Source organism: Hirundo rustica, chromosome 10 (genome assembly GCF_015227805.2).
Source record: "Hirundo rustica isolate bHirRus1 chromosome 10, bHirRus1.pri.v3, whole genome shotgun sequence".
NCBI lineage: Eukaryota > Metazoa > Chordata > Aves > Passeriformes > Hirundinidae > Hirundo > Hirundo rustica.
In genome coordinates this window covers 21403363-21429788 of record NC_053459.1, presented here as the reverse complement: position 1 = coordinate 21429788, position 26426 = coordinate 21403363, and the positions used below count along the sequence as shown (strand labels likewise).

Below are 26426 nucleotides of genomic sequence, written 5' to 3'. Positions count from 1 at the left end.
GCACCTGCTTCATTCCCCGACCCTTTTTCAGCAAGATTTCCCTGACCTGCATCTATTTAGATTTGTGCGAGCCACAACTGTTTTTAAATAGAAGATTTTATTCTCTGAGACAAAATTGGCCTCCTTTCTGGGGTGTGTGGCTTCCTCCCTGCCTGGTGCCATCCCGGCTCCTTTAGGGTCCCAGCGCTCCAGTGTGGGAGCAGCAGTCACCAGACGGCTTCTCCCCCTCTCCCCACATCAGCAGATGGGTGTCTGGGGGCTGGAGCTGTCTGACAGACGTGAGCCCCACTCCCACTTTGTTATGTAAACCCCCAAGATTTGGTGTTTATCTGCTTGAAGGATCCAGAAATCACTAAATGCCACCAGAGCGCGTGGGCACGAGGAGCGAGGGATGCGCAAAGTGCTCGGGGCAGTAACGACGGCACACGATGCCCCTGGTGATACCTCCCACTGCTACTGCATGGAAGCAGAGGAAACTCTGAATTCCAAAGACAAAAATACATATAAAGCCAAAATTCATGATCTGCAAATCCACATTTCACTCCTGTTTGTCCTCCACCTGCATAGGAGCCAGGATAAAGGGTGAGTGTCCCATGGCAAGGACCATGGCTGCCCTGTGCCACCCTGGACACCCTGTGGCAAACAGGTGAGGGAGAAACATGGCAAATATTTTGTAAATAAAACCCAGCAAATGGAGCTTTTTTCATCAGTCCCTCCACCACTTTCTGCCTTCCAGGGTGTCTGCACATGCAGAGCTGTTTATGTACACGTATCAGATGACCTCCAGTCCATGGTATTGAGGGACAGGGCAGGTGCACCTGGATAAGTATCTGTTAAAAACTTATTTATATATCTAAAACAAACAAAAAAAAATTGAATTGACACTATATCTCTATCTCTGTCCTGCAGCTCAGCAGAGCTGAGGTCTGGCCCTGCATAGGTGGGTGCAAAGAAACCAGACTGCACACAAGCTGCACACACATCCCATCTCTCCGATGGCAGGAAAACCATGGCAAGCAGCACCTAAATATGGACTGAAAAGGGCCTTATTTTGGCAAAAAGAAGCAAAAAAAGGCCGGCCAAGGTTTTGTGAAGGGAAAGAGAAAAAGACACAGTCACAACTGTCAGGCAAATCATCTTGATCAGTCCCTGCAGGAGTTTCCAGGGTACGGGGCATGTGAGAGCAAGTTAAAAACACATCATCAAATAATTGCCAGTCAGACAATAGGAGGAAAAGGCATGTAAAGGTTTGCTCTCGCCCTCCTCCTTCCTCACCCTCAGCCAAGACCAGGTGCTAACTGACATCAGACATTCCAAAAGAAAATCAAATTGCTTCTTCAGCTCTGTTAAACGCAGATTTGACACTGGCCAAAGCTGATTCTCACTAATGCTTTTTTTTTTTAATAACTTGGTGCAAAATAGCTCTTCCAACATGAAATTAAGGAACCACCTGTTTGCAGCAAAGGCATCAGAAAGGTGCTGCTCCTCACAGAGCACGATGGCTTCCTGCAAAACTCCAGCAATTTCAGACACTGAGTTCCTCCTTTGATGTATTCACAGGGTACTGACAGAGAGAAGATAGAACTAGAAGCTTCTATGAACATTAGTAACTGATATCTTCCTTATTATGTCATTTCAAGGGAATAACACTTGTGGTAATGCCAGCATTTAAGTGCATTCCCCTGAAATTTCATTCCCTGAAGGTTTGATGACCTGCTTTAAATCCATTTTCAGAGACAGAATAACTGTAAAACCCAAGTGTCACTTAATCATGTTAGAGATTTCTCAAATCACTGCTGGAGATAAGACCCACTCCCTTAAAACATCTTTCCTCCACCACAGACACACCTGCAGTCTAAAGTTTCTAAATTACAGGAATAACAATGTCAAAATGACACAACCCAAAATGTACTTTGTTATTATTAAGAGTAATAAAAAATTTCTAGGAGAGGCACGAGATTACAGCCCACTTTGCAAAAGATTAATTTCACCAGCAATGATCACCTACCTAGTACTTATAATTTCATTTACACACATGTGAAACAGCATCTTCAGCAGTTTAAAGAAGCTGCAATTCTGATACCAGCACACTCTTTCTCAGCTGCAGGAGACACCTGTCAACAACAGCACTTTCTGTGTCAGGAGTTGGAGCCTCTCAAAATAAGAAGAGCATCATGGCCTCAAGGAAAAGTGAATTTATTAAGTCTTTTCCAGTAAGACCAGAGCCTCAGCATTAATTTTCAATAATCCTGAAAAGGATGACGTTATATATCAAGGTACATCTAAAAACGCAAATGAATATTTAAGTGAAACCCTTCAATCTTCTCTACTTCGGAAGGTTAAATCTTGGCAAAACCAAATTCAATCACTGTACCGCTCAATAAACTTTCATTCAATCGGCTAAAGCGTAGCCTACAGCAATCTCTATAAATTTTAACAGGTCTTTTCAGAGGGATCTGACCTTGTTCCTGTCCCACAGGGAGCTCTGACCGAGCCTGGGGCTGGCCTCCTCTCCAGAGGGAAGGGCAGATCCAGGGCTCAGCATCCCCAGGCAGCAAATCCTGCACCACGATGGGCAATGGGGACACTCTGGGAGGTCACCCACATGCTGCACCCTCAGGCCTGGGGGAGGCCAGACACTCTCTCCCACTGCAAAAAATCTGATTTTACAGGCTTAATGCTAGCTCATAGCAGAAGGACAGGAGGAAGCGCCTTTTTCAGCCACAGGCAAAGGGAGGGCAGCTGCACAGAGGGGACTGGCTGCTGCCATGCCACCCCAGTGCTCTGCAGCAATCCCCTGAGCCTGGACTGGGGATCCCAGCATCGCTGAGGAGCGCTCAGCATCACAGGTAACAGTGACCCTGAGAAAAGGGCTCTCAAGCAGCAAAGGAAGGGCAGCCCATGGACTCAAATTCAGAGCTTTCCAACTTCTGGCTAAGCCAGGCAGGATTTGGCCATGAGACCCAAGTCACAAGGTTAACACTCCTGCGAGCATCGTGAGGTGGTTGGAAATTAAGTTCCCTGGTTACCTGCAAGCCTCTGGCATGAGCTCACACTTATCAAATGGTAGAGACGGCATGGAAGGGAAAACATGAATTCTTGAGCGATTAAAAACACTCAAAAGAGAGCTCCCACCCCTCGAGCTGCAAACACATGCAGCTCGAAACACAACGCTGCACAGGGAGCTTTTGTCCCATCAGCAGCCATGGGCACGCCGGCCTCACCATGACATCCACACTTAACATCTTCCACCAGTGTCACATCAGCAGAGCTCCATCCATCCAGTCCAACTGCCGGTGCCCGTTCCCAAACGGCCTCATTGGAGGGGCACCGTGCACATTTACAGAGAGGAGGGATGTGGGGATCTCGCAGACCTGGGCACACAATGGGCATTGTCCTTCTGTGTGCAGAGAGCCTGGTCACCCCGGGGGAACCCTTCCAAAGCCAATGCAAATGCACTGACCTGAACCACAGTCCAGCTCGGACCGGAGGCACCTCGGGGCTGAAGATTTCTAGAGAGCATCATGCCAAATAAAGAAAACCAGCAACAGGCAGAAAAGGCTTTCACTGCAAGAAACCCACCCGGGCAGCTCGGAAGAACGGGTTGTGTTGAGTAACTCTCAAGGCTTTCCCATAACCCTAAAACGGCGAGTGCGGAAGGAACGTGGCAGGGTCACGGCTTCACCAGCGCCGGGAACACTTAAGTTCACCACATCGCCGAGTTCACCAACCCAGCCGCCCGCGCTGACCACACGGCAGGACCGCAGCGACCCAAACCCACCCATTTCACAGCACGAAAAACGCGCAAACCATCCCGAGTGTGTCCGACAGGGGACAAACCCCTCCCCGCGGCGAAGCCTGCCCCAGCAAAGAGCCCGGACAGGCATTCACTTCAAAACAGACTCCCTCCGCTGAAGTCACCGCAGTGCCCCGGGCCGGGCGCCCACTCCGGGGCAGCCCCGCGGCCGCAGCCGCCCTCACCCACCTCCGGCCCCCGCGGCAGCGGGTGCCCCATGGTGCCGTCAGCTCCAGCCGGGTGCCGTCAGAGCCAGCCGGGTCCCGTCCCTCTCGCGGGGCAGCAGCGGCCGGAGGAGCAGCCCCGAGCAGCCCAAGGAGCCTCCCGACAGCCGGCCCCGCCCGCGGGGCTCCGGGCGCGCAGCCCAGGCCCGGCCCCCGGGCCCGCCCCGCGCCCGCCCCCGCTGAGGGAACCGCGGCCGCTCCCGGGACCGGGGCACGGCCCAGAGGAGGGACGGGACCCCTCTGCTCCGCCCGGGGTGGGCGTGATGAGCCGAGGGAAACGCGGAGTGAGGCGCAAGGGATGAGCTCGGGTGTTTCAGCCCAACTTTGCGGCGTGTGGAGGGGGTTTGAGATTGCTGCGCGCTCCGGGTGCCGCTCCCACAAGGGAGCACGGTTCTCCCCTCCGTGACCGGACACTGCAGCAGCGAGAAGCCAAGGCTCCCCGCCGTCACCGAGAAACTGGGTTTGGCCAGGAAAACAGATTGAAAAAGCCTGTGCGAATTAACAATTATTAATTGCGAATGCGAGGCTTTTTTTTTTTTTTTTTTTTTTTTTAGCATGAGACAACCCAGTAATTACAGTCCGGTGCTGTTTGGATCCGAGCCGTCCTCCCCTCCACATGCTGCTACATTTGCCATATTACTTCCCATATGCCCTTTTTAATATGCAAAGAAGCAGATTTTTTAGCGAGAGAAAATTTTTGTGCTTGCAGAAGCATTGAACTGACACGCGGATAGGCAAAATTCTCAGCAGGTTCCAGCTATAACCCAGCCGTGAGTGCTGGTGAAACGCCCAAAATCTGTCTGCAGCACTGCAGCTCTCACTGCTGCGGCTGTACAGGGAGATCTCAGTGATTTCTTCCAGGGAACTCAGTGATTCCACTTCTACATCTACAGCAAGACTTCAGCATAGTTATTAAGATATTTTTCTTAAGATATTTTTCTTCCTTAAATTGTTTTAATTTTTATTTCTTTAAATCATGAAGAACTGAACCACAGTCCTCAAATGTAGATGAGATGAATAACCCAACTTTGATCACTGCTGGTTCAGAGGCAGTCTCTGCCCCTACTCTGGCCTTTCAATATTGAAGCATCACTTTCTCCACCAGAGCAGCGCCTGCCTTGTCTGTGGGCACACCTGTAACACGCTGGCTCAGCTCATTTATTCTAGGTTTACTGTGACTTGGCTTACCAACACCTTAACCAGTGTGAGTGATGTGCTTCACACCTAAAATCAAACTTAGGTGGGTTCCCAATAGCATTGCAACATGTTTTCTTTCAGCTCACGGGGCTGGGCTCAAACACTGCCCCATTCAGCATCTGTGGAGAGCTGTGAGTCAAGGTGGCTCAGCAGTGCTGGCTGCCCTGAGCAAGGAAAAAGTCAGCACAGACATTTCTCAGTGTCAGGAGAGAACAAAGCAAAAGAGGAAACCGGGGTGGAACACTGCAGGGCAATGGAAAATATTCAAAGTTACCCGTTATTACTGCCATTTCCACCCCAAAGAGTGGGCAGAGCTGTGTTCCAGGCAGGCACATTACCCCACACTGCAGAGAGGTTTCATGCTAAACATATGGAATAGGAATGAGTGGAGAGATGGCACAGGGAGCACCCCCCTGCCCAGGATGCCCAAACTCTGCCATCCTCTCTGGACACACCTCTGTTCACTCCCCAGCTCCCTGTGAAGGAGGCCAGCGGCCTGCAGGGGAACTCTGCCACCTCCCATCTCTGCACACCTCTCCATGTGTGTTGATGCAGAGCTGGGACATACCAGACAGAGAAATAAACTTTCTCTGCAGACAAACCCCTGCCCTTCCACCCAGAACTCATTTCAGTGCTCATCCCCTACGTGACTGGCTGATTTCTGGTAAATCTTTCCAAATCCATAAACCTTAGATCACTTAATGCGTATTTAATTTCTCTGCTGTAAGTTTATGCTGGCAGCAAGCAGGGCTAGACCAGCATACGAGAGCTGCCAGTATAGGTGAGCATTTTTGGCCTCTACTTTGCACAGTTCCCCCCTCTCCAGCACCATAGCAGAGCAGGTTCTCCTCACACAGTTATCATCTCTCCCAGCAGAAACACTGGTCTGTGCCCATGTCCCATTAGTGGTTTTGTACACTTCCCAGAACCTTCCCTGTCCTGGAGACAGTTCATAAAGTGGATACTTGGCACATACCCTCGAAAATATCTTGAGCTCTGAAGAAGCACTGTATTATCTGTCAGGAGTTTCTTTGGTTCTCTGCCACCTGCTTTTCAGCCTTCAGGAACTTCCACACATCCCTGAGAGGACGCCTGGTGCCATCACAGGGGTGTGAAGTTGTCTTATTTAAGGTGAGACTCTGGTACAAATAGTGCTCTGAGTGACAGTCAAGGATTGAGGCTGTCAAAACCAAGGTGCTGATATTAGAAATATTTTATTTTTTATTTTTATTTAGTCGTACTTCTTTTTCTTCTTTTCCAAAAATTTTCACTTCCATGCCCAGTGAAGCAGCCAAAAGTGGGGCCACATGAGGTGTGTAGAGACATCTGCAGAAGGGCTCTTGGTGAAATAAAAGCCTGTGCTGCTGCACATCAAACCCAACCCACCAGCTGAAAGATAATACAGGAGAAGAAACAGGCATTCTTTTAAAATAAGGACATTGTCTTCAATCTCGGTCACTGCTTGACACAACACAGGGAGAAGGGGGAGAACCAGAGAGCTGCAGGACACTAGAGAAATGCCAGACAAGACAAGGCTTTAAGGGGGGAGGGAAAATAAATGCCAAACTAAGAGCAGGCAGGAGTGAACATGTGACAGCACAGAGAAGCGTCACCTTCTCCAAGCCTCTCAAACCGTTTTTTCGCAACCTGAAAAACACTCTCCTCTTCCTCTGTGGCAAAAGGCAGTTTTGCCAAGGGGCTGGAGTGCAGGAAGGATCTCAGCAGAGTCGCATCAGGAATGTCTGACATGCTGAACATAGGTGTCACCTAAATAGAGGGTTTTACCCACAGAGGTTTTTATCACCCATTTGCTTTTCCTTTGTTAAATGAGCCCAGCTACATCAGTACAAACCCCAGCCCTGTTTTATTCACAGTGTCACCAGTAATGGGCTATTCCCCAGCCCAGTGCTCCTGACACTGTTCACAGCAACCCACACATCAAAGACAGGAAAATAAAAAAAACAACCATCAAATGCCAGGGTGGGAGCCTGGAGTGTCTTTCATATCTGCAGGGAGCGAAAGAACCTTTTTCCTCCTTATAATTCCCCTTTAGCCACGCAGGGCTCCCTGACACCAAGTGTGGGTCATGTTGGTCCCTCTGCAAAGCCGTGCGGACTAGAGGGAAACTAGGGGAACAAATGAATTGTTTTTCCTCCAGTTGGGTCACATTTGGGAAGGAACCTGCAGAGCTCCAGGAGAGGGAGGGATCAGCTTTATCACCCTTGGTGAGATGAGGCCATTTCGGAGCAGTGCCTCAACATCCTCCTAGGAGGAGCTCAAGAGATGGGGCAGAGCAGTGCTCAGCTCCAGCCCCAACTCCAATGCCCCCACAGCACCCACAGCAGGCGATGGAGCCCCATGGAGGTGTGCACCAGACATTCCAGAAAAACCCTGTGCATCCACACTGAGGCAGCCACTGGTGACACTGCCAAGGATGGAGCAACCCAAGATAACCCAATGTGGACCAGCTGGCATTAAGCTACATGTATGACATGCACAAAGACAAAAAAAGAAATCATTGTTTTGTCCCATAAAACCACTATTCCAAAAGGAAAAGGCAGGGTTGCTTAAAGAAATCCCATTGCCAAGTAGTTTTTTTCCTCCTCTTCCCTTCAAGGACCACTACTGTCCTAACTCTGAGGGAACAGGCAGGGGAGGGAGTTTTGTTGAAAGTCACCTCAAGCATCAAGTGCCTGACTGGGCCACAGGGCCTCCTGGGAATTGTAGTCTTGTCTTCTCCCATAAAAATTGCTTTTTCTGGCCAAATTCCACAGCAGTGTAATACCTCCCATGACACAGCAGCAACTCCCCTGCACAGTCAGGGGACAGCGGACCCCTGGACTTTAGTTGCTACAAGACAACACCGGGGGCTGCTCAGGATCCAAATCTTACCAGATTTGGCCAGAATATTTCAGTTTTCTTTCACACCCTTCTCCTCTCACAGAATTCCCATGGAAACACAAACAATGCTCGTGCTGTTTGGGCTTGGTTGGGGCTTTTTTCCTTCTCTCGGCGAGGGGAGGGGTGTGGATGAAAGTGGTAAATTAAAAATTTTAAAAACCCTTAAAAAAAAAAAAAAAAAAGAGAGAGAGAGAGAGAGAGAAGAAGAAGAAGAAAAATATTGAATAATACATGAGATACCACGTCTAGCTTGATTTTCCCGGCAGCAGTGCATCTCCCCTCTGTATCACCCCTTCAGAGCCTCAGGGGACAGAAATGCACCTCGGAACGAAAATTATAGATATTTCTTGTGTCACAAACTTGCTTTTGGGCAGGAAATGCCCGAATCCAAGCTGTGCCGCCCTTTCCCTCACTCGTGCATCGTTCCAGAGATACCTGGATGCCACCGTGTGGCAGCTGCCCCAAGCAGCGGTGGAGCGACAGGGAGAGGGACAGGGCTGCAGGGAAAGGCAAGGCTCTAAGGGGGAAAAGAAGGGAGAAAATAAAACAAAAACGCGGTGGGGTTTTTTTTGTTTTTTTTTTTTTTTATTTTTTTATTTTTTTTTTTTTTTTTTTTTTTTTTCCCCCAGCAATTCACAAACTTCAAGGAATGCCAAGCACGTCAGTAGATGAAGCAAGAGGATCTGGAGGAAGGAGAGAGTGTAAACCAGCTCCGTATGGTGTTGAGCTCAGACACACACTGCCTTTCTATTTAAAGCCCTGCAGGAACGTGAATGCCAGGTTTGAGTGAGCTCAGTGAGTCCCTCCGATAACAATTTCTGGGGTCCTCTCTACCACGGGGTCTGGTTATCTGACAGCTTTTAATGCCTTACCATTCCCACACAGCAGGACACAACCCACCTCTTCCTGCTGGAGGACAGAACTCCGGATCTGGAAAGGTATTTAATTAATGACAGAGACCATTGGGACTTCCCTGGGATCCAAATCAGCTTTGGGATGAGGACATGAGCTGCAGAGTGCTTAGTGCTGCTGCCTGCCCATCCCTCTTTTCCCTCCACGTGGCAAACAATGCTGGGTGGAACCCTGACGATGAGGATTGTGCTACCAACGCTGTGTCCCCAGGCACATCCCGCAGTCCAAACCATCCTGGCAAGGCCAGAACATCCTTCCTCCTCTACCAGCACCCTAAAACTGTCTCCTGCCAGGAGGCAGCAAGAAGAAAGCAATACACAGCTCAGGATCAGGGTTTGGGGTATGCCTCGTTCTTCCACCCTCTGCCTCTGGGGAATGCCTTATTTTCCCATTAAGTACCTCTGGGTTATGTCTCAGTTTCTCCTCCTCTACCTCAACAGCACTGCTTCTCATTTATTCCAAGGTGCAGTTCATTGAATGGAGAATTACATGTTTTATCGTTTGTCCATAACAGGTTGTCAAGTCGCCGTGTTATTATTAGCAACAGGAAAGGGACTAAGTAAATTATTCTTAAAGTATGTAATGAGCACTTGAGTAAGCGTTAAGTAATGAGCGTTTCTTTAGCGAGGAATCCAAGCGAGACACACTCCACCCATTTTGTTAACAAAGGCTTATATAAGCTGGATCTTACATAAAACCCTAAAACAGGGAGCCCAAGCACTCCCCCATCTTTGGGTGATGGCTTCGCTGCAGCCCACGGATACCCGAACTGACCCCGCACCAGCTCGGAGCTAAGAGGCAGCTGCCGGCCAGGCCTGGAGCTGGCAGGAGCCAGGGACAGGGACAGAGGTGTCCTGTGTGTGCTGCCACCAGCTCTGAGCGCAGCTCAGGTGGCCAGTCTGGATTTGCCCTCGCACTGCTGCGGAAACAGCCCCTACAGTAACACGCTCCAAGCAGATTTATCATCCCTGTGACGACCCAAGAACGTGCCTCTGTTCTGGTGTGGCAGGGCAGGCGAAGCACCACCCAACCCCAGCGTGTCATCCCAAGGGAATTATGACTGGTGCTGAGGAAGGAGCATGCAAGTGGGGCATGGTTATGGGGAAGCTTCTCTGCAGCTCTTCCTGTCTCCAGGGATCTGCAGGAAAGGGGCTTTCCAGGACAGAAATTCTGTCTTTGTGGTTTCCCAGCTCCTGGCAGCTGATTCTTTCAATAAATTGACGGGTCAGTTCTTAAGTTCTCGTGAACTTTCAACTTCCGCCACATCATGCGACAAAACCCACCACAATTTGCCATAATTTATGTGCAGAGAAAAGGGGACCTACATCTTGCAACATCAATTACTAGAGCTAAAAAAAGCAGGCTGGTAGGGGGTGCAGCCTCTTCATCACATCTTGTGTGCCTGAAAGCTTGTCTGTCTTGAGAAAAATCATCTGTCTCCATAAAGAAATGCTTTTCCTCCCTAGACATCTTGCATCACACCTTAAAATGCACAATTCCAACACTCAGACGGCAGATTCAGCTGACAGCAGTGCTTGCTTCCTAGACACAAGGTCAAAAATAGTCTCTGAGAAGAGAATTTGCAATTCTCTTCATAGCCCAGACACCAAATCCTCCAAATGCGGGTGCCAGATACGGTTGCATGAGAAGTCAGGGACACTTATCTGGTCGAGGGAGAGAAAAGAGGAAAGAAAGATCTTTAGGCACAGGATTTTTGGGCAGACAGACCAAAACGTGTCAGGAGTTACTCCTTGGACTACAAGGGAACCATTCATGGCTGCAATCAGTTTGCTCTGCAGTACTTGCAGGAACATGCCAAGGCTGCTCTGTGATTCTGCCCGACTGACTTAGTGTTGGTGATTTGCCTGACCTTTGCTCTAAATAAATGGGAGCCACACAAAGGGAATTTTGATGCAAGAATTTTGATTTTCCCTGCATCTATAGCATCCTCCCTGGCTGCAACCCACTGGCTTCCTAGAGCTTTGTTTTAAATGAGAGGCAGACAGAAGGCAGGCAGGAGGGGAAAATGAAGAAATGACATGCAAGCTGTCTGACCCACACAATTAAAAGGAGAAAAAAAAAAAAAATAGAAAGAAAAAAGAAATCAGAATAGCCTGGCTTTGTTTTCTGTCTTCTTGTTTATCTTACTTCAGAATTAAATCCAGATGACATAGATAAGACAGGGGTGACCCCTAGTGCCCTCTCCAGCTGCAGCTTCAACTGTTATTCCCTGTATTGATATTAGGGCATAAACAGAGGGAAGAAGCAGCACCTTTCAGGTTTGTTCTTCATTCACAAAGCCTCTCCCTCTCTCCCCTTTCAGAAACAAGATCTCATTTCCTCTCACTACTGAAACTCTATCCCTGCAAGGCATTCAGTGCAACATCCCTTTGTCACTGTTGTCTGGGAACGAAATTAAGCACATTTACTTGTGTAAGAACTTATTATATTCCATTGACTATTTATCATAAGACATTTATATTTATCACCTTACATAAAAGAAAGAAAAGCCTATTTTGCTAACTCCAGGCTTGTCAATAGCTAAGAACAGCCATTCAAACTCCTAAGAAGAGACCTTTGTCTTGTAAAAAGTGTATTTTGCAGCACCAAGGCGCTGAAAGGAGTGAGTCTTTCCTGTGACAGCCATCAGTATGCACCGCTTTTTCTTGTCTTACAGCAATGTCAAAACTCTCAGCTCTTGTGAATCAGCCTGCACCAGACATACCCCACTCACTGTGCTGGGTGATGCTCATCAGGGGCTTTTCCTCGTGTTATTGCGAGGGAACAGCTCCTCTTTCACAAAAACCTTGACACACCCCCTCACAGATTACTTTGGGATGCAGGATTTTTCTTGAGGAAATAAATTATATTAGGCACAGGGCTGAAAGATTTTTAGCTTCCTGTGATGTGAGCACTTTGGGCACTTCCTGCCCTGCTGAGATCAGGGCTGTGCCCACCAGTGTGGGTGGTACCACATCAGTTGACATCTCAAAATTTCACATGTTTAATGGCTTCTCATCAGGCAAAGAAACCAGCTTCTAACAGTCCTCACGGTGACATTTCTATCCTCAAAAGAGCAGCAAACTCCCCTGTGCAGCATCACAACCTGCCACAGACTCATATGATGCCTCTTCAGCTCTGGGGTTTTTTTGCCTTCCAGCACTGGCAGCCACCACCACAGCACCCCTCCTGCCAGATCCTCAGAGCTGGCACCCCAGGAATGCTTCAACACTTCCCAAAAGCAATTCCCCAGCTCAGCCTTGGGGAATCCTCAGGAGCCACAGGACACAACATTTTGCTGTCACCCCCATCACCGTTCAGCTGACACCTCCTTCCACTTTTGCCACCTGCCAGCCCATTTCTTCACCAGAAACTATTTCCAGATCTCAAGCCAGTCCTTCCTCCCCAGCAACTTTTTGCTTTCACACAGCCTCTCTGGTCATTCATCCCCAGAGTTCCTTCTTAAGCCTCCAAGCTTCCTGCTGCCCCATCACCTTCTCAGGCAGACAAACACCACCATCACCCCCCTTCCCAAACCAGCCCTTTCCTGGCACCCTTTACACCCAAGAGCCAGCCCAAGTGAGGCTGGATCAGCCACAGGTGAGGCTGCTTGATGCCTCTGTAACAAATGCTTTACTCTTTGCAGGACTGGGCTGGCTGAAACTAAAGCAGCTGCATTTTTTCCAGTTTTAGTAGAAGTTCGTAATCTGCTCTGGACGTGGAATCATAGAATGGTTTGGGTTGGAAGGGACCTTAAAGCTCCTCCAGTTCCAACCCCTGCCATGGGCAGGGACACTTTCCACTATCCCAGGTTGTTCCAACCCCATCCTAACTGGCCTTGGACACTTCCACAGACAAGGCAGCCACAGCTTCCCTGGGCAACCTGTGCCAGGGCCTCACCACCCTCACAGGGGAGAATTTTTTTCCTAATAACCAATCTGAACACGCCCTCTGTCAATCTGAATCTAATTTCCCTTGTCCTGTCACTTCCATGCCCTTGTTCACTGTCCCTCTCCAGCTCTCTTGGAGCCCCTTTAGGCACTGGAAGGGGCTCCAAGGTCTCACTGGAGCCTTCTCTTCTCCAAGCAGAACACCTCAATTGTTTCAGCCTGGCTCCAGAGCAGAGGTTTTCCATCCCCCTGAATATCCAGAATATAATGCTGCTCTACTTATGTGCCTTATGTGCCTCTGCTTATGTTCGCTAAATCATTTCCCCCGATTTTATATCTCTATGTTCCCATGTACCCTTGTCTACATTAAAAGCAACAGTTTCTGAAGTGGAGTTCCTCTTAATGTTTTATTTTTAAATCAGGTTTCTAGGGGGGGTAGGAACTGTGCTAGTCATTGCATAATTTTGGTTTTATTTGGTGTAAATCTCACTTTCCTCTGAGATATCCCGTGCTTCCCAGCATAACACCAACTCTGCATTGCTCCCATGTCTCTGGATCCAGCATTGCTCCAACCTTCCCCCTTTATTTCTTACCCCCTCTGTTTTAGTTAAAGATATGCAAATATATCATCCTCAGAGCTACTCTTTGTTTCTTTCACGATATTCCATGTTCTTTCTCCTGTGAGTTTATTTTCCTTGTTAGCTTTAGTAAACACCTTTTTTCTTCATTGCTGCTCTGACTCTATATAATCCCATACAGAGAAGGCACAACAAAATCTCTTTCTATAAGACATATCTTTCTATAGCTGCATTTTCCCCTATATTCTTATTTTTGCTTGGTGCTAGCTCTGTGTATTCCAGTTACACTCAGCATCTAAAACAATCTGTCAGCTTACATGTGCCTATAAGTAGTGGGAGTATTAGTTTTGAATATTTTCATTTAAACTCTAGCTTTGTTCCCTCACACTCTTAAAATGCTCAGAATTACCTCATCACTTTAATATTTTATTATCACAGGAATGAGCTTCTTTGCGTGCTTTTGCAATATGCCACTTGCCAGGTTCCTCACATCCTTGCTCATATTGTTGGAAAGTTACACTTGTGAAGTAAAAATGTTTTCTTGGATGTCACCTGAATGTCAGAATCTGACCCAGACAATGCTGAATTTGACACAAATCCAAACACTGAACCAGTCCTTGATCAGGTTAAGTAAAATCATCATCATTAAAAATGCTTTCTTTAAAGACAGGAGGTTTTTTTCCTTCCAAAGGTTACACTGGTTCAAGGAAACCATAAATCCCGTGGTTTGCCTGACACTGCAGATCAGTCTAGATGATCAGAATAGTTTATTCTGGTATTCATACTGAAAAACTTACAAATATCTGGACAAACTGCAACTGGTGGAGAGATGGTCAAACAAGATAAGGGAGTTGCTGTTTCAGCTCTTAAATGCTCAAAATTCACCTACAGTCCAGCCACATCTCACCCAGAGATCAATAATGCAGCTTCTTTCACATGTTTTCTTTTTCATCTGAGCTGTGTTATAACTTTCAAAACTCTCCTAAAGTTTTGTTAGAAAACTGCTCTCCATCCTGCTGGTGATGGAAAGCCAGGGTCTTCCCAATGATTATTGCTGCTCCAGTGTCCCCCCCAGCTTGTGACTCCTGTAAATCAGAAGTTGACTCACTCAGAGGAGTTTGGAGACCCAGACCTTGCTCCTTCACAGGCTCAGCAGTGAGTGCTTCTGCTGCAGTGCCCGTGCTGGGGCCATGGGTTTTAGCAGCCAGGATGGCTCTGTCCCCTCCAGCCACCCCCCTGGCTCCCACAGGGCTGCACACACCGTCTCACTGGGAGCCCAGGGGCAGGGAGGCCACAGGAAAGAGGATTTTTATGTGGGGGCCCATTGGATGGATTGCAATAGGAAAAAAAAAAAAAAAAAGGTTTGAATGAGTCATGAAACCTTTAACACACCAAGAGCTGGAAAAACCCACTGGACATGCCGTGGCACCACAGGGAAGGGGAACATGGGATGGAGAAAATCTCACCCTAAACACAAGGCCCAGGAAGAAAGGTTTTATTTTTCCTGCTGAACATCCATCAGGAAGCATAAAGCTAGTCTCTTCCTATTTGCCAAGCACACATGCAAAAAGGGAGATCAGAAACGCCGAGTGCTGCGTTTCCAGAGTTTAGACCAAACTCACAGCTGCCATCAGCCCCAGTTCCCTGCATTCTGCTCCCAGTTTGCTCAGGCAAACTCCACAAACTCCTCCACTAAAACCAGTAGTATAATCCTCTATTCCTCTTTTTTTTCCCCCAGCTTCCAGCTGTTTTGCACAGTTCAAGCAAAACATGTAAAATCAGGCTTTGCCATAGGGTGAAAACTGGAAAAGGAAGAACAAGTGAGAAACAAAATCCACAAAACAATGAAAGAAAAACAGAACCTGACATGTGAAGCCCCAGCAGAGTCCAGGCAATCATTTCTGCTTGTGCCCACCAGCACAGGGGCTGCACAGCCCTCCGAAGAGCACGGCTGGGGGAATATTCTCACCTTCCTCTAACTCCATGCATAAATCTGGAGCATTACAAATCTCAGCATGCTCAGCAGATGAAAACACCCAAGTGTACGGTGCAGGAGGAGTCACCTTCATGTGGAAACCTTTCTGAAGGCAATAACTGGACTCAGGCAGGGCTGGATCAGCGTGTGGAGCAGAGGGGTAATTACCAGTGTGAGTGCAACGCCCATTTGCCCGGATAACCCATCAGATCCTCTTTAAGCAGAGGGAAAAGTTAAAGCAAAAACATTGTCAGTTCTTGCATTTCACCCAGTTTTTGCACGCCTTTACCTGCCAGTCCATGTTCCACTGCAGATTTCTGACAACTATGAACAAATACACGAACAACAGTAACAAACTGAGCAGCCAGTGGCACACAGCTTCAGAGGTGTTAGTCTTCGTTAAACCTTCAAATGAAAGTGGCCCTGAAGTGCCAGATTCCCACTTTACCCTCTGCCACACTTACTGAGGGAACATGAACCTGACCCAGAACCGGTTCTTCAGCAATTTAACTGTGAGGATCACGTACAGCACCTGGTAACAGCAGCACGCCCAGAAATGGGACGCTCAGCTCTTACTTTATGCTTTTAACAGTCTTTGCTTTTTAACTTTCTGTCAGTCCCTAATGCATACCTGGATACCCAATTATTTCAGAGAGGCCAGAGGAAGGTCACTGCTGGAATTTTCTGGCTCTCCTGTATGTAGGTAGATGACATGAATTCTAGGGATTTGGTTGGCGTCTGCTGCACAGCCCTCAGTTTCCAGCTGAGGACACTGCTTTCTGTGCTTATGGAGGGGCTGGCATTTATTTGGGGGTCACACCACAATTCCTGGCATCTCTCCAGGCAGGTCCTTATGCAAATGACCAGCATTTACCTGGAATTTGCATCAATGTGTAACTGAAAAAGCTGCTTTCTGAGGATTCCTGTTTCCAAATCTCTGGGTTCTCCCCGTAACCAAACATCTCCAGGCTGGTTTAGGGGAGTGGAGGCTGCTGCTGGGTGTGATTCAGAGCTGCATGTCAGTGTTTGGTATTGGCTTAATAAACCAAGGGCTTCCTTGAGCAAACTGCCCATCCCAGATCCAAACACCCTTATCTCCTGGCAGCGCTGTTCCTCCCCCATTTAAAGCAAAACTACGCTTTGGAGTCAGGAACGAAGTCAAGCCAACGAGGCAGAGGACAGCTTCACGTCACTTTCTCCTGCTCTCTGTGGAATTCCCAATATTAACCATGCCATCAACGTGTACCCCACTGAGCCAGCCCCAGCAAAATCGCGCTCCAAGCAGCCAGCACTTACCTGGATCTGAGCTGAATTCCCTCCAAAGCCTCCAGGAATGACGCGAGTGCCGTGCTTGGGCACTAACCCATGGGAACCCGTGAGATCCCAGCACCGTGCTGGGGGCACAGCTGTCTCTGGAGCCCTTCAGAGAGGACTTGTGAGACAGCACCGCTGCTCTGGGATGCAGATGCCCCACGAGTGGGTGAAGTGGAGAGATAAGCGGGTGGGGACACGCCAGCAGCGGCGTGGGATCGCCCGGCGCAGCTTCAGCTCGGAGGCGCTTCCTCTTTCCAACGTCACTCTGGTGTCACAGGGAAGGACCAAACAGCAAGTGCTTCATGGCCTTTTTCTTCTCCTTTTATAATTAGTAGTTCAATCCCTGTTGTTTTAAATGTAGGAAGAAGTGACTTTTTATCTTGGAGAAAAGAATTGTATAATAGTCCTGCATCTAAGCTTACTAAATGGAAAGGAAAAATCTGCAGTTTCCAGAAAATCAGGCAAAGCCAGGACCCTGGCCAGCCATTCTTCATCATTTTTTGGTAGATCTGTGCTGTGAGGACACTCACTACTTTAAAAGTAGGTGAAGAGAGGCAGGCAAGCACAGTGAAGGCTGAGGAAAAGGTGCTTCAGGATTGCAAGTGCTGGCTCAGAACACCCAGCCCGGGTACAGCCTGCTCCTCTGGATGAAACCACAGGGGTGTTTCAAATTTGCTAAAATATCTTGACAGGATGGCTCTGCTTTTCTTCTGCTGCCTCTGGTGCCTGTGTGGTCCCAGGGGAGCCAGGTGCTCACAGCATCTGCTTCCACAGGGTACAGCCAGTGCCAGGAGGCTTCCTAGGAACAAACTGAGGAGGGAGCACACTCCTCGATCACTGAGCAAGACGCTTGTGGCATATTTAGGTGTGCAAATACTGATTTTTGTGCAAACAGGTGGCAAGTGGGGATATTTCTCATAAACTCTTCGGTTTATAAACTCAGCAATCTAGGTGCTGGGAAGGTTGTCTCCTCTTTATTCTGAATGGCTTTTCTTTTCCCTTTCCTTTTTCTTCTGATGGGCTGAGCCCACAGGAGCAAAGCTCTCCTTAAGCTCCATTCAGGATGAAAAGGAATGCTGAGTTCCCCTGGGAGCGTTCTAAGTGAAAAACCGCCTGGAAACAGAGCAGTGGAGAAAAAAAAAAAGACAAGGGTTAGGTGTATTATATTCAGGATGGTATTTATATTAGTGATAATATATAGTGACTGTTTGAAGGTCAGTATTTGTTTCAGCAAACTTGCTGCCAGCGAGCAGCTGAGTCACCCTGCCTTGTGCACACGGGGAGAAGCTTCCTCGTGAAACACCATGGCTGATTTTTCATGTTTTCACCCCACATCCCTTTGCATTTTTAGAGCACTGAACATATGATGCTGTTCATTACCCAACTCCTCTGGCTTGCTGAAAACCCAGCCTGGCCTTTCTGCACTGCAAACACCAGCCCTGGACCTTTTAACCTGCCAGTGACACACTCTGCTGATTTTGGAGGGGCTCCTTGTGACTCCAAAGTCGTGAGCTTTCAATCTTTTGAAAAGCAGACTTAAGAAGGATGTCGTAAAAGGAACACCTTTGCCTTCTGATTGCAAAAAAAAAAAAAAAAAAAAAAAAAAAAAAAAAAAAACAAAACAAAAAAACCCAGGCATTCCTTCAGGAGATTACAACCCCCTATTCAAATAAGGTTATTTAGGGTGGTACCGCTGTTAATGACTTTGCTGATGGAGACAGCATCCACACAATGATAGTCAGGGCAAAGACTGGTTTTAATCAAGAGCACTAAGAGACCAAGTACGGGACTGAGTCATGTTACATGGAACAGTACTGAGATTGCTTAGGGCCGTGGAGTTCAGTCCTTCCTTTAAAAACTTTTCCTAAGGCTGTTCCCCTGGGAGGAGGAAGCCAGTGGTGTTTGGAATCACCGTTCCAGCAGGAACCACAAACATGTCTGATCAGAGGCTACAGAGGAGGATTTTGTGGTCTCTTAGGAACAGACATGCTGAAGTATTATTTCAGTGGAGACACACAGCTGAGGAGGGCATTTCTAACGTTCTCACGGCAGTCCCAAAAACACTTACTTTAACAGCAGCCAGCCCTTTAATCACCACTTTTGCTTGGGATGCTGCAGCTCTATGAAAAGTGGAAGCAGTGCTCTCAGGCATTGACCTCAGATGCTCTCCCCTAACTCTGCACAGAGCTGTGACCGGGTAGGAGCTGTGCTGAGAAGGATGCTTTGCCCTCTCCTGCTCTCAGTTTGCTGCAGGAAGGTTCATCCCTTCCTCACTCATGGGAGCACGAAGCCTTTCGAAAGATGCAGCAGACCCAGCAAAACTTGGTTCCTGGTTTGGGGGAAAATAAATTGTCATCTGGGAATTGTAGTCCCAGGAAACCCGAATTTGCAGCCTTCCTGGGAAGGTGAGCCAGGAAAACTGGCAGCCTGCAGCTGTTTCCACAGCCCTGGTGCAAGGGAAAATGTGTTGAAATTGAGGGAAATTTTTCTAGGCAACTCTGCTTGGAAATTAGCAAGCTCCAGTAGGAAAACTTGAACGTGTTTAAGGGAATTAGATAGCAAGAAAGAAACTCTACCATGATGAGAATTGGAAAAGGGTGGTATTTCTTGGAGTCTCTAGTCATAGGGAAACTAGCCTTGGGGTTCCATGGGAGGTTTGAAGGCTGCTTGAGGAGAGAGCAATGGCTGGCCACAGAGCCAGGCACAGCTGAGCCCTTATGGCTTAACAGGCATGAAAATATTCTGCCAGGGTTGAAGAAAAGAGGTTTGCAAAATGGAGATGGAAAGTTTGGAGCCCAGTCTGCACCAGCCTGGCAGAGGAGAAGAGCTGCTGCTCCTGCTGCCTTTGCCTGGGGATGAGGTGCAAGGCAGAGCAGAAATATGGGTACAGCTGGAAGAAGAACCCTTTGGTGTGAACGAAGAGTTACTGACAGAAGGTGCACAGCGGTTGTTTGTGGTTTCCAGAAGCCACCGCAGTGTTTGCAGGCTGAAAGAGGCAGAGGAAGCGTTTCTATGGACAGCGGAAGGACCGAACCCAGCACGGGCGTCAGGCTGGTAAATCAGAGCGCGAACGCCGCGCTTGCCCACGGCTTCAAATGCTGCTACGGGGAAAGTAATTTATATCCTTCTTCTGGAAAAGACTGTTAATGTCCTTGTTTGTGAGAAGAAATGCTGTCCTCTGGCTATGCAAAATCTGCACAGCAAGCTCTGTGGAAAGCCTAAATGCATTATCCAAAAGTCCTGGAGCCCACTGGGAGATCCACCACCTTCCATCACCCCGCTCAAGCCCTCTTGCACAGCCAGCAGCTCTGCACACTGACCCCCTTGGGGCTGTGCCTGGCCTTGGCTCGGTGCTCTACAGGCCCCAGGGGCCCAGGCCGTTGCTAGAAAGTAATTTATGTACAAACAAGGCAGCTGGGGAGGGCTTGCTTTCAGTGCTGACGTTGGCTCACGTGTGGCTGCTGCAGCGCATCCTCTGCAGCCTCTCGGAGCTGGGGCAGAGGGCTTGGTTGAAAAACTGCCATTACTGATCCTGCTCTGGTGGTTTGGGGTGCAGCATCAATGGGAGTGCTGCCCTCACCAGCTGAACACTAAATAACTGGAAATAATAACCAGTGAAGACATTTATGAGCTGAGTGAGGCCCTAGGACAATAAAGGAGGCTTGATGGTAGCTCATTCATTACCATCTGCACATATTGGCAGTAAAGTTGACACCAGCAGTCAGAACCACAGGCCTACAAAGACCTCTTAACATTATTATCCGCTTTTACAAATTTAATTAGCTCTTTCCCCTTCAAGCAGCAAAATACACTTTTTTTTTTTTTCCAGGTAATACAGCCATTTTCTAGGTAAAGAAGTGGAGAGAGCACTAAAGCAGAAAAACCTATATTAGAACTGTTATTCTCATTTTCTACATGGACATTGTGGCAATTGTTTCTTCTCTGAAAGGAAGAGTCTTTTTGTTCAGTGTCATAACTCATGGGCTTCTAAACCAGAATGCTGAAGGATGGAGTCTCAAGAGGCAGAATTTAATCTGATTTCCCACATCTTTCTCTGGCTCTACTAGGCTGCTGTAAGCTTAGACAGAAATAGTTGTAATTTCTGTTTCAAGAGTAAGATGTGGTGATCTCTGGTTCTCCCTCCCCACAGCTGGCAGTTTCACAGGGCTCTTGCAGTTTTGGGAGGGGACATTTTGCCTTGTAGGAGAGCACTGAGCAGAACTGTGAGAAAATCTTATCAGAATAATATAACACCTCGGAGCCCAGCAGCACCTCCCCGACAGAACCTGGGTGGGTTCGTTCTCCAGCAATCAGCGCTGGCCTGAGCAGCCTGGTCCAGCTGCTGATGGCATGACAGCTTTGGGACAGCTGTAGCCAGCCCCAGGGTGTTCCCAGATAACAAACAGAGAGCACTGTGCTGCTGGAGCCCTCATTCAAGGTCTGGGTTTAGCCAGCAGCTCACGTTGGTGTGTGTTGATTCCTGCAGGAAGATAATCTTTGTGCCGCTAAGGCAGATTTTGGTTCCCAGAACAACCTGGTAATGGAGCTGTCCTTTTTGTTAATTATGCTGTCCAAACAGAACCTTGTGGACCTGATTTTCTGCTATTAGAAAGAGAAGGGCAATCATAGCAGCATACAAATGACAGGACTGAGTAAAGACTCAGCTGTTGTACCAGCAGTTCAGCCTGTCTTTCCCTGAAAGAAGATGATTCACGTCTCCTGTGACACCGTCCCACTGCGCAGTTTTCCTGGGATCCTGGATTTCCTAATAGTGTGACGTCTGATCCCAGTTTGTGGTGAATAAAGTGATGTTAACTGACCAGTTATTCAGTCTCTCATCTCATTATATCTCCCCCATGCAATGGTGTGATATCTTATGCACAAAATGAACCTTAGGCTCAGAAAGCCTTTACCAGCCTCACTTCTGAGCCTTGCAGAATCCTTACTAGGATTTGGGAAAACCAGCAGGAAGAGAGGGTACCAACCTTTCACCCATAATAAGCTTTCAAAGATGAATATTCCCATTACAGCACACCCTGAGGGAATTTGTTATCACCTCCCCAGCAAGACAGAATTCACTTCTGCCACCAGCTCTCTTTTTGATGCATAGGGGCCTGGAAACCCTGCTCATCCCTGCTGCCCCTCAGCAGGCTGCATTTGGGAAGGACGCATTCCTGCACTTAAACTGAAAGCTTGGCAATGTCCTGCCAGGTCCCTGGGTGCAAGATGGGACAAGGGGAACAGTTTGAAACTGAAAGAGGAGAGATTTAGACTATATACCAGAAAAAGGTTCTTTGTGAGGGTGGTGGGGCACAGGTTGCCCAGAGGAGCTGCCCCATCCCTGGATAGATTGGAGGGGGCTTGGAGCAGCCTGTTCTAGTGGAGGTTGTCCCTGCCTATGGCTGAAAGGAGATGATCTTTAGGATCCCTTCCAACCCACCCATCCCATGATATGCAGAGTGAGCAGGACCAAGCAATAGGACACCCACCAGCCCCTCCTCCCACGCTGCATCTCCTCCATCCTGGGGACACCCAGCTTCTCCCTCCAGCAGCGCGGGGACGGAGAGCACACACTTGCTTTACACAATGAGAGAACAACCCAAAGGCTCCAGCTCTGCCTTTCTTCGACAGAAAGGCAGCCAGAGAACTGCCCTCTCCCACGGGCCTGGTGCTCAGCCTATGAGATAATACAGGCTGGCCTTTTCTTTGCAGCTGTATTGTTTTAGTGCTTGGAAAATAGCAGCAGGCTGAGCAATGAGTCATCTGTCACTAGAAGGGGTTAAAGTAATTTCCGTTTTCTGTTGCCATGGGGAAATCAACGTCCTAAGATTTGTCCTTTCTCCCACTCAAACATGTGGGAGTAGAAAGCCTGAAACTCAGCAGGACTAAACTTTTTTTTTAAATTTTTTTATATATTTTTTTTTGTCCCCTTATAAACAAACTTCCCTCCGTGGCCTTGCAGCTGTCAGTCTGTTCCCGGAATCGTCCAGTTAACAATGTCATTCCCCTTGGATTGCAAAAAATCCAGAAGCAGAGTTGAGTAAATATTTGACATTCATATAGGAGTTGCCTCATGTTAGCATTCGAAGAGTCTCTTTTTCTTGTAAAGTTTTACATGTGCATTCGAAGGGGAATTGTAAACTCGATATTATCCAAATAAAGTTGAAACTTTGAAAGAAAAGTAAATTAAAGTAACCACTTCCCCAGCCTATAGTGTCAGGATATAGTGACTAACAGAAACAGGAAAGAGGAAATTGCGGTAAATACAGTATAAAAACCTTGCTAATGTATAGTTTATATGAGCAGCGGCACAGCAACATCTAGTGTTGATCAGGAATATAGCTGGGAGTTATCACATGCTTTGTTAATGGTGTTTTGAAGAAATTAAGTGTTTCCTGGACCACGACACCAGTGCCCAGCCTCAGCTCCTTCTCCCCTGCGTTCCCTGCTGTGTCAGCTCCATGTCACTGCCTGGGGTAGCTCTGCAGAAGTCCCAGTCTGCCTGGATCATCAGGAGAATCGCTGAGCTGCTACTTCAGCACCAACTCAATACAGCCGCAGATTGAAATGTGATTCACTAAACAGTGGCCAAAACTTTCAGCGTCCGAAATGAAAGGAAGAAAGCGATCCCTACCTCAGAGCTGATGCCTTTACCAGGAAACACTGCTGTCAAACTGGCAGAGCACTCAAAGTTATTCCCTTCCCTAGAAATCAGTGTGCAAGTGTAAAATTGCCACTGTAAGTGGTGTCTTCGGGTAGGTCCTGCTTTCACCCTCCTGTATTTCCCCACAAATGCAGGGATTACAGTTTAAGACAACCTATTAAAAAAAAAAAAAAAAAAAAAATTGAGGTGCATATCTCATGCAGACACCTCTTTTTATTTAAAATCCACCTGAGGCTCAAAGTTAAGTTCTTGCTACTTAGCTCTTCTGTAGGTATATGTTATGGATGAGCATTCATTTAGTTTTGATTGCTTAAATTTAACTAAACTAATCAAGCCTAACTTAACATTAGTTTAGCTTTTTTTTAGTTTAATTTTTAATTACTTTGTTAAACTCGCAGAGATTTGTTTTTACATATAAGCAAACCTTTACATCATAATTCACTGAAATAATTTATCTGCTTAGATTACAGCTCCTACTACATGAAGTTTGCTTCATTTTCAGTAAGAAAACCTTTAGGTTTTCTCAAACAAAACAAAGTTAGTGACTGTCTGCTTTCCAAGTCCAGCTGTCTTGCAACCCCCCGTGAACAGATTTTTTTTGCCACATTTAAGTTTATTACACGATCTAATTAGCGTGACTGTGTAGGTGCATGGAATGCAGTGGAGGAGAGGAAAAAATACAAGTGTACAAATTTCTGTTATATAATTTGCTATGGGAACGTGATTATTACAGAGACCTGGATCACTCTCTGGATTCTTTTCAGCAGGATTTTGGGAGGAAGCAGTCAGGCAAGGAAAAAGAAAAGAAAGGACATTCAAGTCAACCAGAGAATGGGGCCAAGAGCAGGAAAGTCTGACAATCATTGTGGCTTAGAAATACAATCACAATTTAAAAAGGTATTAATTCTATACTCACATTTGCTGCTTTTACCTCGAGAAAAAACAATTCAGCAGAATTCAACGCCTGACTGGAGGTGAGGACTTCAAGGTTGTCAGCTACCCTGCAAGGTTCAAAATCAGAATGAAACACAGCCTTATAATTAATAGTAAGAAAATACAGATTGTTACTCACTCTGGCCCTGAAAAAGGCATCAGGTTGTCTATTGGAAACATGCAGCCAGACCAGAGATCAGACCAATGCTTCATGTTATTAAGACATTCACACCACCTTAACAAAATTAAATAGGCAGCTCAGTAAGATGAAGAGAGATCAGACTCTCTTTCTTCCTCCTGCCTGCATGAAGTGGCATTTTAAAGTGATGTGTGATCTTTCAGAGCCTGTAAAGGGGTCAGGCACCAAGCACATCTGGCACGCTGATCCTCTCATCCAGGGGCATGAAGTCATCCTCCAAGCTGCATTGCTGAGTCAAGAATGTGCAATATTCCGTGTGTCACTTGACTTGACTTGCACACTGAACAGACATTGACATTCACTTCATTGAAGATCAGGCGCATTTAAGAAAACTGCAAGCCCTGCTAATTGTGTTTTAAGTTAACTAGAAATAAAACTGTGCTTGCTAAAGGGGGCTAGGATTTTTTGAACAAACACACTCCACACAGCCCGCTGCGCTCTGCCATAAATCAGCTCCGTGCTGGATTCCTCCCGACGGGGTCAATTTGGTATGAAGGGATCTTCAGAAGCGTGAGTTTGATTATAAAATTCCTACTAAATTTGTCACCCTGCCTTCCCCAGCATGCAGAGGGGACGTTGTCATCTCAGCAGCCCGAGGTGCCACCGCTGTGCACACAGGCTTGGCCCGAAGCACAACCATCCCCTTCCAGTGTGCTTTAGGAGAAGCAGGATGTGCTCTGGGGCACGTGGCTGTGCCCACTGTCACCCTGGCTGATGGCAGCATCCAGCTGCAGCTGACGGGTCTCAGATGAGTTTGAGGATAGGATTGCAGATGATAAAGTACACAACTGCTTTGGCTCTTGCAATCAAAATATTTGCCGTGGCAGGTAGGGAGAAACAGTGTTCCAGCAATGGGAGGCGCCCTGCTCTAATCCCTCCGCCTTTCCTTGTGCCCAGGAACAGATCCTCAGAGTGACCTCCCACCTTCAGAGCACCTCTGGAGGGTCTCAGAGCCCTTATCTGTCATATTTGGTTCAAGAAAAGGCACCAAGAGCATTAGGTGTATGATTCATTTGATTTCAAATACCAGCCAGAGCCTATTCCCTTTAAGTCAACTTCTTACCCACACATTACACCAACAATAACTGTGCCAGGGGAAGGTGACCTCATGGAGGAGGACACATCCCTGTCCTGCAGAGGCTGGATTCATGCTGGCTGGGAGGGGCAGGTCAGTGCTGGGAACAGCCACCTCAGCTGCTGTCAGCAGGTCCTGTCCCTCTGCACTCTCTCCTCTTGGGGAGGCAGGTTAAAGAGCAACTCAGAAATCACAGGATGAGCTTGCTGCAGCAGAATGGGAAGAGCAGCACATTTGGGGAAAAAACAAAAAAACAAAAACAAAAAACAAAACAAAAAACAAACAAACAAAAAAAAACCCACACAAAAAAAAAAAAAAAAAAAAAAAAAAAAAAAAAAAAAAACCACAAAACAACCCACAAAAAAACAACAACCAAAAACATTCTTGGGGTGAAGAAGCCTTATTTACCAAAGTGTAAAACCTTCTGTTTCTGTAGGAACATCTGAAGACAAACAGAACAGTGCTCATGGTGCCAGGTAAACATCTCTCGCATGCCATGGCTACGGTCTCTAAGGAGCTGCTGTTTATTATGAGCCGTCCCTGCCTCGGTGTTAGTGACAAACCCTCCCTGCAAATCCAGCAGGGAGAGGCTCACAAGGAAGGGAAGAGCTTGTAGGGAGTTGCCAAAGGGATACTTATTGCCTTTGGGATTATAAGGCTTTTTTTTCCCCCCTGGATCTTTTGCCTTTCCCCCTGTGTTTTTTCATATAAGCTCTGGCTCGTTGGATGGCGTCCCACCAGACCCATTTAGAATGGACCTTTGGTGGG

The 26426-nt window shown here is 47.5% G+C and overlaps 1 protein-coding gene and 1 long non-coding RNA gene across 5 annotated transcripts in view; both read right to left on the bottom strand.

Moving 5' to 3' along the window:
* PLD1 (phospholipase D1) overlaps nt 1–4095 on the bottom strand; it is a 60795-nt gene extending 56700 nt beyond the window's left edge. Inside the window, exon 1 of the mRNA XM_040073868.2 lies at nt 3986–4095. The gene's annotated coding sequence lies outside the window, so the exon portion shown is untranslated. The remainder of the gene's footprint in view (nt 1–3985) is intronic.
* Nucleotides 4096–14978: 10883 nt separating this feature from the next.
* The window catches only part of LOC120757155 (uncharacterized), a 29271-nt gene continuing 17823 nt past the window's right edge, over nt 14979–26426 (bottom strand). For 2 of the 4 annotated variants that reach the window (XR_005702393.1, XR_005702390.1), the window contains exons 4-5: nt 24368–24452; nt 20536–23605 (exon numbers count right to left, since the gene is read on the bottom strand). This is a non-coding gene — a long non-coding RNA (uncharacterized LOC120757155). Of the gene's footprint in view, nt 15798–16769; nt 17901–18475; nt 19117–20535; nt 23606–24367; nt 24453–26426 lie in introns of those variants that run through there. The other 2 variants (XR_005702391.2, XR_005702392.2) reach the window with 2 other exon arrangements.